This window comes from Peromyscus maniculatus, chromosome 18 (genome assembly GCF_049852395.1).
Source record: "Peromyscus maniculatus bairdii isolate BWxNUB_F1_BW_parent chromosome 18, HU_Pman_BW_mat_3.1, whole genome shotgun sequence".
Classification (NCBI taxonomy): domain Eukaryota; kingdom Metazoa; phylum Chordata; class Mammalia; order Rodentia; family Cricetidae; genus Peromyscus; species Peromyscus maniculatus.
Genome location: NC_134869.1, coordinates 12,858,812 through 12,877,338, shown reverse-complemented (window position 1 = coordinate 12,877,338; position 18,527 = coordinate 12,858,812). Strand labels below are relative to the sequence as shown.

Here is an 18,527-nt window from a genome sequence, read left to right as displayed (position 1 = left end):
TGCAGGGCTATTGCATAGAGCTGAACAAGGAGTCAGGTTTAGTTCATCTCAGTAGGCACCATCTCTGTAGAGAAGCAGTTCAGGCCTTAAACATCATCAGCAGGGGAGGCAGCAGAAGGGGTCTTGAGGAGCTATGGTGGACATTATCTGCACACACTGTCAACATTTGTCAACAACTTGACTGGAAGGGGAGGCTTTTCATTTCACTGAACCTCACTCATAGAAGGCTTTGCCACACCCATGGGACTGAGACATTGGAGTCCTTAACGTGGCCATGGCCATGTCAACACAACAATGCACTCAGGACTTCATTTGGTCCCTACACTTTTTCTAACTTTTTTCCCTGACCTCCTCCTGTGCCCTTACCAGGCTATTGTGACCACTATTCCATTCTGTTCCTTCAGGAGATCAGCATTTTAGTTTCAAAAAATGGGTGAAAACATGATTGCTGTCCATGGTTGGCTTGCTTTACTGTGGGAGTCCAGCTCCGAACTGTCAAAGGGTTCTTGGTGAGAGGAGAGTGGAATGAGGAAGTGTTAGATAGAAATATGGATGGAGACAGAGAGAAATGACAGAGACACAGGACAGCTTCGGGGGGGGGGGGTGAAGGAAGGGTCAATACCCAGTTGCCTTGTCCTTTATTCTAATGGGCTTTTTATACACTACCAAGGGGCAAGGTAAAGAGCTCTCCCTTTCAAGATCAAAGCACAATGTGCAGCCAAGCATAGACCCTTCGAAACACCTGGTAACTATGTCCCTGACCAAATCATCCCATTATGCAGCCCTACTGGGTAAAGAAAGCTCAGATTCTCTGTCCTTGAGTAAAGTCTTATCAGGAAGCCTCTTTGATCCCCCAACCCTTTGTTTAACTTAATGGTCTCTGGTTTAATCTGTGCTGCTAAAAATGACAGGATTTTATTTAAGAGCTGAGTAACATTCCATTTTGTTGATGTACCACAGCTTCATTATCCATCCATTCACCCACAAGCACTTGATTCTATTGCTTGGCTGTAGAGAATAGCGCAGCAATAAAGAAGTTTCATGTGTCTCTTTGATACAATTATTTAATCTCTTTTTGACATACACTTAATAGTGAAATTACTGGGTCCCATGGTAGCTCTTACCTCAGGTTTTTGAGTTTATTATGTTTCTTTTGTATCAATTTCTTTGAAGTTGAAAATTTCTGCACTAAGGCTAGAGGAATACTAAGATTCAGTTAGCTAGCTGAATTTTGTTTTGTGTGTGTGTAGGGGGTGCATTGTAGGGGCAAAGGGCAGATTCAAAGGGACGAGGAATGAATGGAACCAAGATACATGATGTGAAAAACACAGAATAAACAAACAAATGAATGAATGAATAAAAAAGTCCAGAAAGCTATGGAAATTTGTGGGGCCTCCGAAAGTTACAAAATTTACAATAGCTGGGACATAGATTTTCTTACATAGACTTTCTTACATGGAACTGCTCTTATGCTGAGCGGGAAGCCCTGAGGATGAACATTCCTAATTAATCACCTGTGCAGATGTAGGATTCTCCTTGATGCAAGTGCTTTGAGTCACCCAAGCCCCTGTAAATAGCCTCAGTAAACTATCCGGTCCACCAAGCTAGATGTACACAAAATCATTTCTTTGGTCTATCACTCCGGTCTGGTATCAGCTGAATAGACATTTGTTCTTATCTCGCCCTAAGCCACATAACAAGGGTACACTTGAAGTTTATTTCCATATAAGAACATTCTGTTTCAAGAACTGAGGTCCTGGGAAGAGACAAGGACATTTTGGGAAATCCGAGGTAAGCAGCTCTGTGTAGTGACCTCTGGTGGTAGGAGGTAAGATTGCATCAAGACCGAGGGTGACCAAGATGGGATTTGAGGATTGTAAAGTGGAAGGAAAAATAATTTGAGACAAGAGCCCCACCCATTTTCAGGAGGACATCCCTTAGATGAGAATACAAGCTATTTAGAAGTATGCAAACCTTTACCAAGATCAGAATAAGATACGAGTTTCAATGTCTTTCACATTTTTGTTTCTTCTAAGTGCATAGCTTCATTGCAAAATTCCATCTGTCCATCTGCAGGAGAGAAATTAGAAACAATGCAAGTATAAATTAAGCAAAATATATGAATAATTATCAAGGTCAATCCATTTGTTATGTCCTGTCATTCATTTGTATAGCAGTGTGCCTTCTGTAGTCCAGAAGAGGTGGAATTGATCTCAACTATTATAAAGAATGACCTCACAGTACTTCATCTTGGTATGTTTCAATATTTCTGTCAAAAACATAGGTAATGCCCACCAAGAGAGAGAAAAAAATGTTGAGAACCACTGTAAATAGTTACCTTAAGTTTGAAGAGCTATCAGAAATCAAGGGGATAGAGAGATCCTGGACTGTGTGACCTAAGGCAAGAAGCTTCCCCTCTCTGAATTCCTGTCATCTTTTCTGTGGTGATATATTGTGTACCCTAATAAAATTTGCCTGAAGAGCAGAGAACAGAATAAGCCACTAGCTTAAACATAGAGTCCAGGCACTGGTGGCACATGCCTTTAATCCTAGCACTTGGGAGGCAGAGATCCATCTGGATCTCTGTGAATTCAAAGCCACCCTGGACTACATGAGATTGACTCAGTCTAGGAGAGAAACAGAGCCAGGCAGTGGTGGCACACACCTTTAATCCCAATACTTGGCAATCGTATGCCTTTAATCCCAGCACTTGAGATCTCATGCCTTTGCTTGGGAAGTCACATGCCTTTAATTCCAGCACTAAGAAGAAAGTGAGGGCTGGGTGAAGAAAGGTATGTGATACCTCAGTAAAACTCCCCACTCTATCCCCTACAGGCAAAGAGAAGCTTCAACCAGGATTCCTAAGTGTAGATAAGAACTTAGACCCCTTTTTCCCAGGTGGCTGTATCTGCTACAGGGACTTTGGAAAACACAGAGTCAGAATATTCGACCAAAAGACTAAAAAAGGGAGGCGGGTTAAAATAAATTATGTGGTCTGTGCCTTTAAGAACTAGCCTCACAAAGAAAGGGGAGCGCTCCCTCCAACCTCTCTGCTGTGAGTGAGAGATTTGGAAGAACCTCCCTGGAGGCTTGTAAACTTAGAATACACCTCACTTTTGCATTCTGTATCTAAAGTCTCCAGAGGCGGCTTTGGGGACTTCGATCTGAGCACAACAAGACCCTCACTCTATTGTCTCAAAAAAAAGGGAGGCCTTAGACAAAGATATCTCAATATAGATAGACCCAGGCCAGTTTCAAGTCCCCAGCCCCAGGAACTCAAAAAAAAAAAAAGTCAGGATGTCTGATAGTAACAGATTAACCACGAGATGCCCCTCTCCAGAGATAACATGAACAGACCCCGGAGATGAGTTGTAAAAATCTTGACAGGGCAAACAGATAAGCTAGAATAAGATAAAGTCCAGGCCCAGGAAAAACTGGACCAATCAAGGATGGACCTGTAATAAACCCCTCCCCTCTAAGAAATTTTATGGGTTTTGCCTATAAAAACTAACTTCCCCAAGAAAGAGTAGCTCTTCCCTGCCTCACTTGAGATGGCTTGAGATGAGTTCCCTGTCATGACTTGTAACAGATAAACCTTGCTTTTGCATTCTGGTATGCTCGTCCTTGGTGGTCTCTCTGGGCACAACAGTATATACGGTGTGAGGAGACAGGAAACTGAGGCTTTTTCAGGCTGAGGAATCCTAGAGGTGAGACATGGCATTGGCTTGTTCATCTCTCTGATCTTTCAGCATTTACCCCAATATCTGGCTCTGGGTTTTTGTTATAAGACCTTCAGAAATGTGAGCAATACCTTTCTGTAGAACAAGTTGAAGGTGATGTCTACAGACCGTTCAGAGGTGGTAGCTGCAAACTCCTCAATGCCTCGGGTGATAGCCTCAAACTCTTTAGCACCTCAGGTGATAGACACAAACTCTTCAGTGCCTCAGGTGATAGACACAAGCTCTTCAGTGCCTCAGGACAGAGGGCTGATCCCTCTCATCAGTCTCCAAGGTCACCCAACCAAACAGCACTGTGAAGAATGACCTTCTGGAGTACAGTAGATATCCCAGAGAATGGGTCCACTGGGGATGCCCAGGAAGCTTTGGGAGGAAGGCCACTCGTCATGGTGTATCTGGCTTCCCCTTTCCTCTCAATTGCTCTCGCCTTTCCCTATTTCCCCTCAAAAACTATAAAATATCCAGATACTCTCCAATGTCAGAAAAGTTTCTGGACAGGCTGATGTCACCAGTTTGTCATTCGGTGTTAATGTATGCCTCTGCGGATACATATTATGTACCTATTATGTACCGATATGCTTCAACACCTGCTTCTGTTCCATTTTCTCTGGCTGTCCCCAACCAAACTACAGCATCGTCATGGCCTCCTCCTGGTGAATACAGTCTGTCTTGTGAGCATCTTCCCAAATAGATGCAGCCTGGTCTTTGCACACTTTGAGAACCTGACTTCCAGGAAGATTCATTTATACTTCATTTAGCGGCATGCCGACTCCCACTGGCGCTAGCCTGACTCCCACTGTATCGTCACCTGAAGGATTTGTTACTAGGGCCTCATTCAGTGTCACCCCCACCCAGAGGCCTTTTCCAAACAGTCTGAACTTGAAATCTCCTCCACTGATAATTTTCTAATGTTTTTAATTTCTATATAGCATCTGTGACTGCAGTTTCTACATTCACATATTTATTTTCTGATTTCTCATTCCTTTCCTCCTGAGAATTGAATCTAGACCAGAGCTGTGTACATTGTCAGGACTAATCACGGTTGTCAAATGAATGAATCTTACACAATCCTCACTGCTTGTTGTTGAGTCACAGGGGACACATTAATTTCTTTGTCTCTTGTGATCATATTCAACAGTTTTAGCCCTCATCTGTATCCACCCGGTACACATCAGGAGTGTTTCAGATGTCTGATGAAGGGATAAATGAATTATCAGTAAGACTCTTTCTATTTTGGTTTTCCCTGGTTTTAAAGATTCTTGTGTGGATGGAGAGGGAGCTTTCCTGGCATCTTTGAAAATGTTTCTCCACGAAAATATCTTCTTTTGGTTAGTGAAGGTCTGTGGCCAGGAGTAATAGCTAAAGCGTGTAACAACTGCTGTGGTAGTGTCCACTACAAGTTCTTCTGTTGCCATAGACCAGAGCTGGGTGCTGGCACAGACATGAAGCCTTTCAGTGCCTGGAGTCTAAGATGCCCTGGAGGTTCCAGGACACTGTTTGGGGTCATAAGGGACCATGTAGCAAATTGAGAGAAACCATTTTTGCCATGACTTAGAAGTATGTTTAAATATCGGTGACTACTTCTGTCTTTATCCTAGACCTTAGTCCAGCATGCTGTAATGACTCGGAGAGCACTGGGTAGCATGGAAATGATTCTTATTCTTCCCTTCCTTCTTACTCCAGGGTATTTGAGTTGGCTTAATCCAAATCTGCACACTGTGTGCTGAATGTGTTCAGTGAGAGACCAAATCATGGTCTTTCAACGCTCTGTGCTGTTTCTACTCCAGCACGTATGACCTTGCTACTGGACTTCTTAAAGACAGCCAACTTGACCAGTATGACTCACAGTGGCCCAAAGTGAAATATTTTTAATGCAGTCATTAGAGAAAATGGCTCCCTTTAAGTAGTTTTCAGACGAATGAGAGGGTTCCTCAGAGAAACTCTCTAGTAAGCTATCGGCCAGCAAATCCAAGGCTCCTCCATACTTGGATGAAATACTGGATAGAGAGGTGGTTGAGTGTAATGAATCTAAATTGCCACCACTGTGCCGAACTCCCCTAGAGACTGGACCTGGATACAGGATCCCAGAGCAACACAGAAGACTGATTTGATTCATGTATTTATTTTGCTTGTTGACAGGGTCTCTAGCTGATGCTGGCCTTGAACTCCTTGTGTAGTAGTGGTAGTTTAAATGTAATTGGCCCTGGTAATCTCTCAAGGAGTGGCATTATAAGGAGGTGTGGCTTTGTTGGAGTGGGTATTGCCTTGTTGAAGGAAGTGTGTCACTGTGGGGGCGGGCTTTGAGGTTTCCTATGCTCAAGATACTGCCCGGTGTTTCAGTAGACTTCCTGTTGCCTGCAAGACGTAGGACTCTCAGCTACCCCTTCAGTACCATGTCTGCCTACACACTGCCATGCTCCCTGCCACAAAACTGTAGGTGAGCCAACCCCCAATTAAATGTTTTCATTTATAAGAGTTGCCATGGTCATGGTGTCTTTTCACAGCAATAGAAATCCTAAGACAGGAACTGAGAATGACCTTGAACTTCTGAACCTCCAGCCTCCACCTTTGGAGTGCTGGGATTATAGACACAAGCCAGCATGCCCATTTATATAGTAAGAGCTTTGTCTATGCTAGGCAAGCACTCCATTAATTGAGCAATGTCACCAGCTCCAGGCCTTATTTTAAACATGGCTCACCAAGCCCTTGTACCATCTGGTTCCTTACTCCTTTTTTTTTTGTCTCTAGCCTGGCAATGAAGGAAAATTAGAAAGAAAGTTGTTAAGTTTGTTAAAAACTACTTATTGCTCCTTGGGTTTTAGTTAATCCAGTGATTAAATTCATACCAGACAAAGCACTCCTTGCTGCCTTTGTCTGAATTAACCTGAAAGAAGAGCCTCTTTTTCCCATTTGGCTTGCAATAGGTCTGGAGCCCTAGCTTTCGGTGGTCTGTCAACACCACCCTCTGTGTCCTTACTCATCTGTGACAGATTCCAGCATCCACCTAGAACACTAGCATTGGATTTCAGGTACCAAGGTGACTACTTGCATTGTTCAAGTGCATACTTTTCCATACTAAGATGGGCCATTTTCATTTGTCAAAGAGGACCCATGTGGACTGGCATGCTATGACAGAATTAGAAGGAAAGAAGAGATGGGTCAAGGCTGGAGCACGAGAGAAGACACACACAGGATGCATGCAAGGAGGATGGCCACTGTCCTCAGGACTGATAAGAGCATCTGGCTGAAGGCAGCCTGCATTGTGAGCACAAGGTTCACCCTGGGCGGAAGAAAACTTCAGGGGGACCTGACTAAAACTCTTTAACTTAAAGATCCTGGGAGTAATGCACACCAGCTGTACGGTGGAGCAAACTCCCAGTTGGCATAGTTTCCTCAGGAAGAGGCAGTGGTGCCCCTCCTTGCCTTCTCTTTCTCTGAATGAGAAAACACCTAAGTGTATTCTTTGGTTCTTAGGAGGTGGGATGGTTTCATGAGGTGGGTCTGGAGCAGGTTCATACAACTGCTTTGTCCCCATCAAGTCTGTGAAATAGGTCACTACCCCATCTTTATTGAGTCTCTAATAATATTATAGCCATCATCTAAATCTCAGCTTCTTATACTGTGGTTCATAAACCCCATGGGCCTAATAACTGAGTATGGAGTGGGAGAAATTGAATGCAGTGACTAAAAATTAAAGTCAAACACATAATGAGTTCAAGGCGTTTCTGTAGCACTCACCTCTGGTCATTGCATGGCTTCACTGCCCTCTTGGTTCTGAACACACACATACTGTGCTGTCCATCACACAAATGCTGCCTTGGGCTCAGAGCTGAGACTACTGTGAATTATGAATTGCTACAGAAATGTACAATAAGAATGTAATTACAGAAAACAAGGGCAGTAGGTTTCTATAGTCACTTCTCAGCATGTGCATATCAAATCACGGTGGCTTTAGACTGTGTTGTATTATTAGCATGCTTGATTTTTAAAACTGCTGTTTGAGTTGCTGATTTGAGTTTCATATTATTCAATAAATTTGGCCACAAGATTAAGATTTTTCAGCAATTTCAGAATGGCCTGTAACATACTTCTTCCAGTTTGTACTATGTATTTAAACAAAATGATAATATTCAGAATTATAAAACCAAAATATCACTTAATTCTGGAACGTTTTGAAGATGCGCTTTATCCTGTAGTGTCAAATATTCAGCCAAGATTAGCTCTTTCTTGTACATTTGAAAATCACATCTAACTCATTAATATGCAAAAACGTTCATTTTTAATAAAGCTTAAAAATGTATGGGCGGTGGTGGCGCATGCCTTTAATCCCAGCACTCGGGAGGCAGAGGCAGGCGGATCTCTGTGAGTTCGAGGCCAGCCTGGGCTACCAAGTGAGTTCCAGGAAAGGCGCAAAGCTATACAGAGAAACCCTGTCTCGAAAAACCAAAAAAAAAAAAAAAAAAAAAAATGTATGTATAAAAATAAGTCATTTAAAAATAATTTTATGATTTGTTTTCATTAAATGTTTGATTTACATACCCATATATACCTTTGTAGTCAAGGTTACATAAAAATGCCTTGTGCTGCATAAAGGGATTGCAAATGAAAGCTTAAGAAGCCCTGATATAAGTCATAGGTCAGCAAACTAGAAACTGCCCATCGAATCTTGCCCATTGCCTTTTGCCTTTGTTTATAAATGATAGGTATTGGCACACACTCACATCCATTCAGGTATTTTCTGAGGCTCCTTTTGCCCCACAAGGACAAAGTTGAGCATCTGTGTCACAGAGAAAATGACCCACAGAATCTTACTTACTGCCTCATCCCTAACAATAGCAGTTTGTAGAACTCAGCCGAGCATAAAAGTTCAATTCACTGGTGATTTGTCTGTCTATCAGTAGAAGGGCTTTGGCCTGGGGCATTAGAGAGACAGGGTCTTGAGAGAGCAGAGTCTAATCCATTGCAGACACCAAGTAGAAAAAAGCAAGGTGATTGTCCAAGATTAGTTAATAGTGGAACTGGGGTTAGGACCGTGTCCCTAAGTGATCTTCCTAGGCTCTCGCACTTATTCACAGAATAAGTTATTTTCTCAACTAAGTCATAATTTAATTTTGTCAAAGAATCTCTCCAGGATAAATTTTGGCTCTGATCAAATAGACTAAAAATCTCAAGAGAATGAATGACAGATCTTTTGAAATCTGTGCCACTTTTTCAAGTTTTTTTTTTTTTTTTTTTTTTTTTTTTTTTTTTAATATTGATAGAGAAAATTCACGCCGAGCTGGAAGCAGTCTACACTGGAGCTCCCAAATGACTGCAGCTCGGTTTGGGGGTCATCCTTGCCATCACTCAGTCGTTAGAGGAAAGAGGTTCATAACAACCAAACAAGCGGGTGGAAATTAGGTTTAAAAGTTGGCCAAGAAACTTCTGGAAAATGTCCGGATTCAGTACAAATGTGAAGAGGAGGAGATGAGTCATTTCCTGGGATCTCCATAGTTTCTTAGGTATATGCCTCCGGGGAGAGTAGGCCATGGATTCTAGGAAGCAGTCAAAGGGAACCGTGGAGTCCCTGACTTGGGCTAAGGGAGAGACGAGGCTCCTGTTCTTACAGCCATCCCTGAATCAAACCACAGGAGGCATTGGCTCACACCTTCTCATTCCCTCAGCTTCTCTCACTACCCAGCCCTGAATGTCTGCCAAACTGAACTACTTGGGGTTTCCCGAGATATCTGTGCACACTTTCCAGGGGTCAAAGGTAATAGTGTGAACTGCATTATTCTCTGGGATCAAGTTCTAGGTTGCTATTTATCATCTGTGTAGCCTTAAACAAGATTCCTAATCTCTCTGTGACTCTGCTTCTGCTTAATGAGAAGACTAATGTTACCTCCCTACAGGCCCGTGGCATTTCAAGGAGCTTATGCAAGTCACATGCTGAAGACATAGCTTTGATGCCTCCTGGATGTTGCACAAGCTGTTTTTAAGTTTGATGTACCTTGGGCCATCACCCAGCTGAGAAAGGAGCTCTCCCCATCCTGTGCGTCTGCTCCCACATAAGGCTGTGTTATGTTTCTTGTCTCTGGATGCTATTCTATTTGAAGGCTTCATATCCCCATTTTCTGATTATCACATTAGATTAAGTTCTTCTAGAGCAAGAATTTGATCGTTAGCATCTCAGTATTCAGTGCATGTTTAACACAGACCACCACTTGAAGTTTGGGTTTTTAAATGAATGTGGACTGTATGAAAGAATCAATACATGTCCAAATCAATATGGGACAAATTAATAAGTAAACAATGGGTGTCTCAGGCTTTTCTTTCATCTAGTCATACCTGAGGTAGGATCAATGACATTTATCTGCCTGACTTGAAGTACACTAAGAAGTCCCTTCTTCAGAACTTTCAGTTTCATCTTTCATACACACACACACACACACACACACACACACACACACACACACACACACACAGTCTCGCTGAGTAGGTCTTGTACAGAGAGCACAGCTCCCGTGAGTCCATGAGCATAAAACCCCTGTTATAAACCGGTCCTCCCCACCTCTGGTTTTTACAGTTTGTTTTTTTTTTTTTTCACTAGATCTAGCCAGTCAGCATTAGATCGTGGGTCAGGGAGAGGTTCTTGAGTCCACACTCCTAGCTGGGTTTCCATTGGCAGTTGGGAGAGGAAAAGTCAAATTTCTTCGGGGGTGTGGTCCCCGGCCAGTTTCCCATGCTACGGTAGATGGCCCTACACCTCTATGTATATGAGCAGCACTAATTGGCCTCAGTGGGTTATAAAAATTAAAAAGTTGAGGCTGGGTGGTGGAGAATGCTTTTAATCAGGAGGCAGAGCCAGGTGGATCTCTGTGAGTTTGGGGCCAGCCTGGTCTACAGAGCAAGATCCAGGATGGGCACCAAAACTACACGGAGAAACCCTGTCTCAAAAAAACAAAAACAAAAACAAAATTAAAAAGTTGAAAAAAGGACATGAAATTAGAAGAGAGTAAGGGGGCAAACCCAGGAGAAGCTGGAGGTGGAGAGTAGGATGACTATGATCCAAATATATTCTATACATTTTTTTTGGTCACCATTATCTCCAAAAAGCCCCTAACTGCAAAATGCCCAATTGGAAATTTGACACTCTGAAAATATCTCCTTCTGGATAATGTTAGGATCCGGGGAGTCCCGCTAAGAAGATCAACATCCTAACCTCCCCTGATATTTACAACCTTCAGGGAACAGATCTGCACATGGAATCTGCAAGTGTTACATCTTTGAGGGAAAGGTATCCTGGCAGTCAGGAGCTAAGGAAGACCACAAAGTCACACCTCATAACAAACCTCACACAAGGGATTTTTTGGGAAAGACACAGGAGGGTGGCTGCCTCTGTCCCGAGAGAAGCAGAAAAGAACTGAGCAGGAGGCAGGTTTATACACAGTTTCTGGGGGGACGGTGGACGAAGCTTTCCAGGATGGCTTGAGATTGGAAGGATTTTGTGGCCTGATCTGTGGCTTTTTTTTTTTAATTCTGTAGGGCAGGGCCTGGCCACTCTCCCACCTTGGAAGTATAGGGGCAGGACTTAGCCCATCTCACCTTGAGGGGTTTTCAGAATCTTCCACCCCAAAAGTTCCCTGTTCCATCCTATAAATCCTCCAGCCTTCTGCACCTGGGCACACAGTATCTACTCTGACAGAGAGGTCTCTGACCCTTCACTCTTCTCATTAAAGGACAGCCTACTTCTGCAGAGGTCTGGCTCTGCTTTCTTTTCTCTTCATATTGCCTCAATCAATCCCAATCTGTAGTGCTTATTTTATGCATAGTACCCCCAAAGGCTCTGGGGTGTCCACCTGTTAACAAAGATGTAGATGTAACCAACCGTCTTATTAAATAAGAAACACAGAGCCAATACAGAGATGAAAGCCAAGAGGTCAGAGCAATAGCTAAGAGCTAAAAACCTTACCCTTCACTGTCACTGTGGTCCTACCTCTCCAAAAGAGACCTACTTCCTGTGTGTCTGTCTTTTTACAGTTTCTGTTCTGCCTTCTCATTGGTTATAAACCCAACCACATAACCTCCTAGTCACTGCCTGTCTGTACAGACCTCCAGGTCTTCTATGGTTGATATTGAGATAAAGGCATGTGTCTCTATGCTGGCTGTATCCTTGAACACACAGAGATCCGCCTGGCTCTGCCTCCCAAGAGCTGGGATTAAAGGCATGCACCACCACCTCCCAGCTTCTGCGATGGCTTGCTATTAGCTCTGACCCCCAGGCAACTTTATTTATTAACATACAAATAAAATCACATTTAAGTACAAATAAAATATCACCATACAAAGATGAGGGTCCTTGGTGTGTTTCTTGGGGCAGGACACCAGACTGATACAGATAGAGATACATGTTTATTAATGGAAATCCTATCATCCCAGATCATCCTGTCGAACAGCTGCATCATCTTCTCAGACGGGAATTCTGCTATGAAGAACTGTAAGTTGAAGTGCATGATGGGAGGCACCAGGGAGTCTGTTCTTCCTCTTGGTGTTTCCACCCTCCTCAGTCATCTCTACTGTGAAGACTTCTCTAGGTTCTTCTTCTCAACAGTGAGAAACTGAGAGACAGCAGCGTGGACCAGAGACCACCTGGCGAGGGTTTTGTTTCCTGCCTGTCACTGATCAGTCATCCTGGGCAAATGTCTGAGGCTTGATGCCCTCTTTTAGAAACATCAAAGATGAAATCACTGAAAGATTCCACAGATTCCAAAACTAAAGTATCCCCACTGCCATCAATAACTATGTATTATTACATGAATAATAGCAACAACCATACTTCTAGTCAAACACTTTATGTTAGGCGTGATTATGTGATTATTTGTTAATCGGTTCACAGGGATTTCATCACACAACCAACAGAGAAAGAGGATCCTAGGAAGGAGTGACACTTGACAAGTTATGACTAGTGAAGAAGAACGTTAAGTTGGGAGCATGAGTGTCTACACTAGAGGAATTTGAATCAGGGGAAACACTGACACCATTGGATATCTGAAAGGAAGCAGAGATGCTGTCATCTCCAAAGTCAGGCACAATTTTTCTGGGACTTGGCTTACCATGGAAAACTTACCATTGTACTAGACACTGTGGTTTATGATTTTTTTTTTTATCCAAACACCACAGTGACCTTGAGGGCCCCAAAAACTCAGTCCTGACCCCAGTGAAGGGAGGAAAAGATCAGGAAAGAGTAAAGTAAGTGGAACCTTCCCTGCAAGGCTAGAAAGTCCAAGAGACTCATGAAACCTTGCCATGCTTCAGGGTTCAGGGCAATGTTGCAATCTTCTAATTAAGATAACATGTTGAGGATCAAAATACTGGAACGTCACAACTGGGAATAGAAATATCATAGCCCAACAACATTCACCCCAGAGATGAAGAAACGAAAATAACTTGTCCAAAAATCATGCATCAACCTTAAGTCAAAGCCATAACCCAAACCAACTTACCTCAAAGCGGTGGATATTAAGGAACCTTGCAACTTCAAGTATGTATTCTCCCATGAGGCACCAGCAGGGGTCCCTTATGAAAAGGGAAATACCAATTGTTCTATTTGTAGCGACTTGTCCCCTGAAGATCCCACTACCTAATATGCAGGGCATTATAGGTGTAAGGTGGAAAGAACAGAACACCTGGAGATGGCAAATATGGAGGACAATCAGATGATACTGGGAAGCCACTGGGCCAAGTTTCTAGGACCCTGCTTAGGGCAGGACCAAGTTTTCAAAACTCCTGGCCAGCACTGGTCTTTGCACTTCCTCCCTGGCTATTCTTTGGGGATTCAGTGATATGTGGTACAACAAGAAGCATTTCTCCCTGGCCTCCCTATCAGTTACTGCCTCCAGGCTTCTGCCTTGAATTCCTGCCCTGACTCCCCCTCATGATGGATTGAAAGCTGTAAGGTTCAATAAACCTTTTCCTCCCCAAGTTGCTGTTAGCCATGGCCTTTGATCACAGGAATAGAAAGCAAACTAAGGCATCCCTTTCTCACCCAGCTCATCTCTGCCTACAAAATGGGGTTCATCACAATGCTGGGTATTGCATTGTTTAGTTTGGGGATATCTGCATTTATATACTCTCCCTTGAATCTTAAGAGCTGGAATCCAGTGGACTAAAGTGTCTTCGTTCCCTACCTCCAGTGTTATCTAATTAGAATTTAGATTACAATACAATCTACAATCTGCCAGTAAGTTTATGCTCACATAGGAAATAGAAGGTGGACAAGATGCAAGTCATCCTTCTCAAAGGCACAGGTTGAGATTCCATGCAAACATGAGGTTCTGTAATGGTTTCCTGAAAGTCACCTGCTTCGGGGTAATGAAGTTAACTGACTTCCAGATGCTAGAGAGTCCAAACGTTTTATGACTTAAAGGTTGGTGACATTCTTCCTGACTTCCTTTTGAGCCTTTTCAATGATTTTGTAAAGCATGCTTCTCAGCTTTCCACCCCTATTTGCTTGAAAGACTTTGAGTGGTTGTAGTTGGCCAACAGTGAAGCATGTCTGCCATCAACCACTGTGTGATATTGGGCCAGAGACTTTGGGATCCACTCTGTTAAATGGCAGTGTCAAGCTTGGAGGACAGAACCCGTGAGCGTCCTTCTAATGATAAGATCTGTAGCCTTTCATACGTTTACCTTATTTCTCAAAGGTTGTGAGCAAGGAAAAGGATAAGGGAAAACACATCTTGCAGTTAGGGGATGTGGTCCTCTGAGAAGGTACAAAGGGTTTTGGGTTTTGTTGCAGATGTTTTGGTTTTTGTTGTTTTTTGTTAGCTGAACTGCATTCAGGTCCTGCTAACAGGACGGAGTTGAGAGAGGCTACCCAGCTGCTGCTAGGCTTCTCTCACAGAGAGAAGACTGGTCACCCTGCCACTCCTTTGTGAAAGTGGCTCTTACTCAGAATATCAAGAAAAATTCACATATATTGGCCCTTCTTAAAAGGGGATCCAGTTGCCTCTTTCTACTCTAAAAACCTGTACTTCTCTTACCTCCTGACTAAAAGAAGCATCAATGTGGGTGAAGGCTTTGTCCCAGCAGCTCTTAGGGAGGTCGCACCCCACCATGATGCTAGTTTGTTGCCGTTAACATCATCTGCTTTGTTCCGTAGGAGTTAAGGTAGCCGCCTCAGTGCCCCATGGACATCCCATCAGCTCCTGAACTTTTGTGGGCCCAAGTTATTTGCAAAAGCCACAGGCATACACACCATTTTGCCCGAGAGCTTTCTCTGTGGACAATCTGCTATCTGCTCATGTGCAAGGAAGCCCAGCCAGGCCAGGAGGTTAAGAACCTCAGCCAACAATTGCCAATGTGGTATATAACAAACCCTGGTACCCTTGCTTCTGGATGAGGCAATGCAGTGGAGGTCCGTATTTGTTCATACCATTTATTCAGAGTTTTCTCATGCAACTAAAGTTAGGTGGCCCGCAGCAGTGACTGACTTGAGTTTCTGGCTCTTTCCTAGATGTCTTCTAGTTCCCCAGTCCCTTGTTCCAAATTAGGCACCTACTGTTGGATTCCTGCCTCAGGCTCTGCTCCGAGGTAACTCAGTCAGGTACAGTTAGTTTACCACATGCTTTTCCTCAGTGATTTGCAGTCAGAGAACTGAGGTGATAGGAATTACGTGTAAAAAGAGAGTGTTGTGGAGAGAACGTTGAAATCAGCCTTTGTCCAAGACGACAGCAAACAGCCTAATGGCCCCAAGGAAATGAGGATGATCTGTAAAAATAGGGAGCAGAATGCAAAAAAAAAAAAGAGCCATGCCTTCAGTGTCCTCGCATACAGAGTAGAGCCTTCCATGTAGCAGTGACTCGGGGAATGTAAAAAGATGTATAGATCTACCCTGGGGTCAGACTCTTCCCTCTTCATTATTGAGTCAACCCTGCAGTCTGTTCACTCAACAATTAAAATCACTTCCTTCTTGCTTGTGCTAGACCAGTCATTTGAGAGGGGCTGAGGAGGAAAGGTAAAGGAGGCCTAGGATCTGGAGCTAAGAAGATTCCAGCCAAAAGGCCCCAAATGCATGTCCCTCCTGGTACCTAGTACACCTCCTAACCGAGGCTCACTCGCCTGGGGGCTTTGTAAGGAGATCTTTGCTTGGCTCTGGAAGAGGTCGGCCGCACACTGTATTTTGCTCATTCCAAGCAAACAAGCAGTAATGTAATGGCAGGAAGCCTCGTAAAATGGTTATTTCTATTCCCGGACTGCTCCGGGGTTCCATCTAATTTATAAACATTGTTTTATGAAAAATTGAGATCATTCTTGGAAGTGCCCACAGAGAGTGACCTTTGCTTGTTTTGGTGCTGTGTTTGTGTGTGAGTGTGTACACTGCTGTTGTTGCTAAGGAGGCAGTAGCCAGCTCTGGGTAATGGCTGCCTTTCCATTCTGCACATTTCTTTCTTTATGGGGGGCAAACCGGAAACTTCTCACCCCAAACCTAGTGCTCCCCACAAAGACAGAAAAGGAGTAAGTTTATGAAGGCAGCTGCTGAATGTCTAAAGCAGGCTGACCTTACCCACAATACATTAAAGAAGAGTTCAGGGCTTCCAGGTGCTTCCAAGTGTAGAAATCTTGCAGTTCTTCATCAGTTTTTTTTTCTCTTTTTCTTCTGAGAATTGGGCCACTGGTACCAAGCTGTCTGGTAGGATTTGCATCAAGTTCTAGAACTCAGAGCTGCTAAGTGTGCAGGGGAGGGGTGGAGGAGTGAGTCTGAGATGGGAGAAAGCAGAGATCAGGTTTAAATCAATTGTGGGAGTGCCTGATCCCTCCTAAAACTGAAGAACAATTGGAACAATGTGACACAGAAATAAAAATCACGAGCAGGGCTCACCTTTCAGCTCTGCCTCCTTGCTTGCTGGGTGGCCCTGAATCCACCACTTAACCTCTGTGTACCACGATTTTCTCAATGTCAGGAGAACACCTGTAGCCACTAAGTCTGCAGACATTCATAATGTGCGTGGGATACATAAGAGGCAGCTTGGGGGACACTTGGTTCGGCTGCTTCCTTTATAGGGAATGTTCTTTCCTCCAATATCTGCCTAGATCACCCCCCACTCCTTTCATGTGACTTTCCACTCAAATATCACCTCAGTCCTTCAGTCTTCCCCGCTCACACTTGTTGTAAAGAGCATCCTTTGTATTTCCCCCCTCCATCCCTTTCTGGCTCTCTGTGTTAACCTGATGTTATATCACACCTGTCTTCTCATGTAACTACTGCAGTTTTACATGCCACCTTCCCTGATTAGAATTACTATGATAAAAGTCCTTTTTTGTGTTTTTGTTGTTAAAGATTTGTTTTATGTGTATGGATGTGTGCTTGCCTGAGTTTATGTACATCACGTGCGTCAGGAGGCTGTGGAAGCCAGGAGAGGGCGTCAGATCTGCTGGGACTTGAGCAGTATGCAGTTGTGCCCCCCTAGGTGGGTGCTGGAACCCAAACCTAGGTCCTCTGCAAAAGCAAGAGTACTCATAAGTGTTGAGTCATCTCTCCAGCCTCAGATGCTGTTCATCATTATACCTCAAGGTCATAATGATGCCAAACACTATTATGGAGGCTAAATATGTAGTCAATAAATTGATGTATATAGATCCTCCAAGTATGTTTTCTGAACTAATTACATAATTGAGAAAAATCAAATTCAGTCTAAATGTTTGGAAAAAATGCCACAACAGAATTTGACAAACTTGGTTAAACTCATGATGCGTGGAAGGCACGCTGTCTCCTAATATTCATAGGTGTCTCTGCTGAGGGGTCTCCTACCAGGCCTGTTACTTCCTGGGTCAAATTCTGACTCCCCTCCTCCTCTTTATCACACTAGCTGTAACCCTAGAGCTACTTTAGAAGTGACTCTTGTGACCCTGGGGTGGTTTTTTGCTTCTTTTTATGGGACTGGAGCATCGCAGAAGGGAAGCATTCCGCCACCCCTCCCCTGGTGGCCCTTGGAGGAGGCTGCAGTGGGTCACAAGCCTCCCCAGGGGTTTTGCTGCAGCCAACACATCCACGTGACCACCTCACAGAGCCAGATCATATGAAAATGAACTTGGAAATCAAATTCCAAAAAGGATTGATGTCATTGGTCCCAGGGGTCCTTGGGTGGGGCCATGTGGGAAAGCAAGTCTTTTCATTGATCTGGCATGGCCCAGAACCAAATAAACAAGAAGTTGACTGGGACATAGTAAGAGACACAGTACCAATGAAATACAATGTAGATGGTACCTCACAGACTCTTCAAGGCTGTTGACTTCCAGACTATGCTGAAGTAGAAGTTAAAACAAAATAAATAGAAAACAAGAAGCTTGTCCAATGTCAAACAGTTTATGGTTCGAAGAGCTGAGATTAACCCCCAGAGTTCCCTGTTCTTCGATAGATTATAATCTCATGTAAATTAAGGAGTAAATCTAACTTGCTCACTGTGGATTCCTCACCACCCAGAAGAGTTCTGGGTGTTGACATATTTAGGACATTCCGTAAGTCCATATATACATTGTTCTGAGAATTTCAGTCAGGAAATAAAGAAGGAAGTCAAAGAATCAGAAAGAATGGAAGCTTGGCTGACCACAGTAGTTATTCTGAGCTCTTACCAAGCAAGCTTTTCTATCCCTAACTTTAGTTCTCTCAACCTTCATAGTTGTCTCCTGCCATCCACCAGTAGGTCTCAGGCTCTTTCCAGATGGTTCTAGAATGTTTGAGTCTATTGAATTGCGTTGTTCAGTTAAGAATCTCTGCATCTTATTTCTCCATGTGGGGCCTATTGTTTTTTA

General features: G+C 43.5%; 1 long non-coding RNA gene across 1 annotated transcript; it reads right to left on the bottom strand.

The window, feature by feature from the left end:
• Nucleotides 1-11,912: 11,912 nt before the first annotated feature.
• On the bottom strand, nucleotides 11,913-18,441 carry LOC143269323 (uncharacterized). Its single transcript, XR_013045712.1, has 4 exons — nucleotides 18,348-18,441; nucleotides 16,282-16,475; nucleotides 13,220-13,292; nucleotides 11,913-12,436 (listed from the first exon to the last, which is right to left on the bottom strand). It is a non-coding gene; the product is annotated as an uncharacterized LOC143269323 (long non-coding RNA).
• Nucleotides 18,442-18,527: the final 86 nt, after the last annotated feature.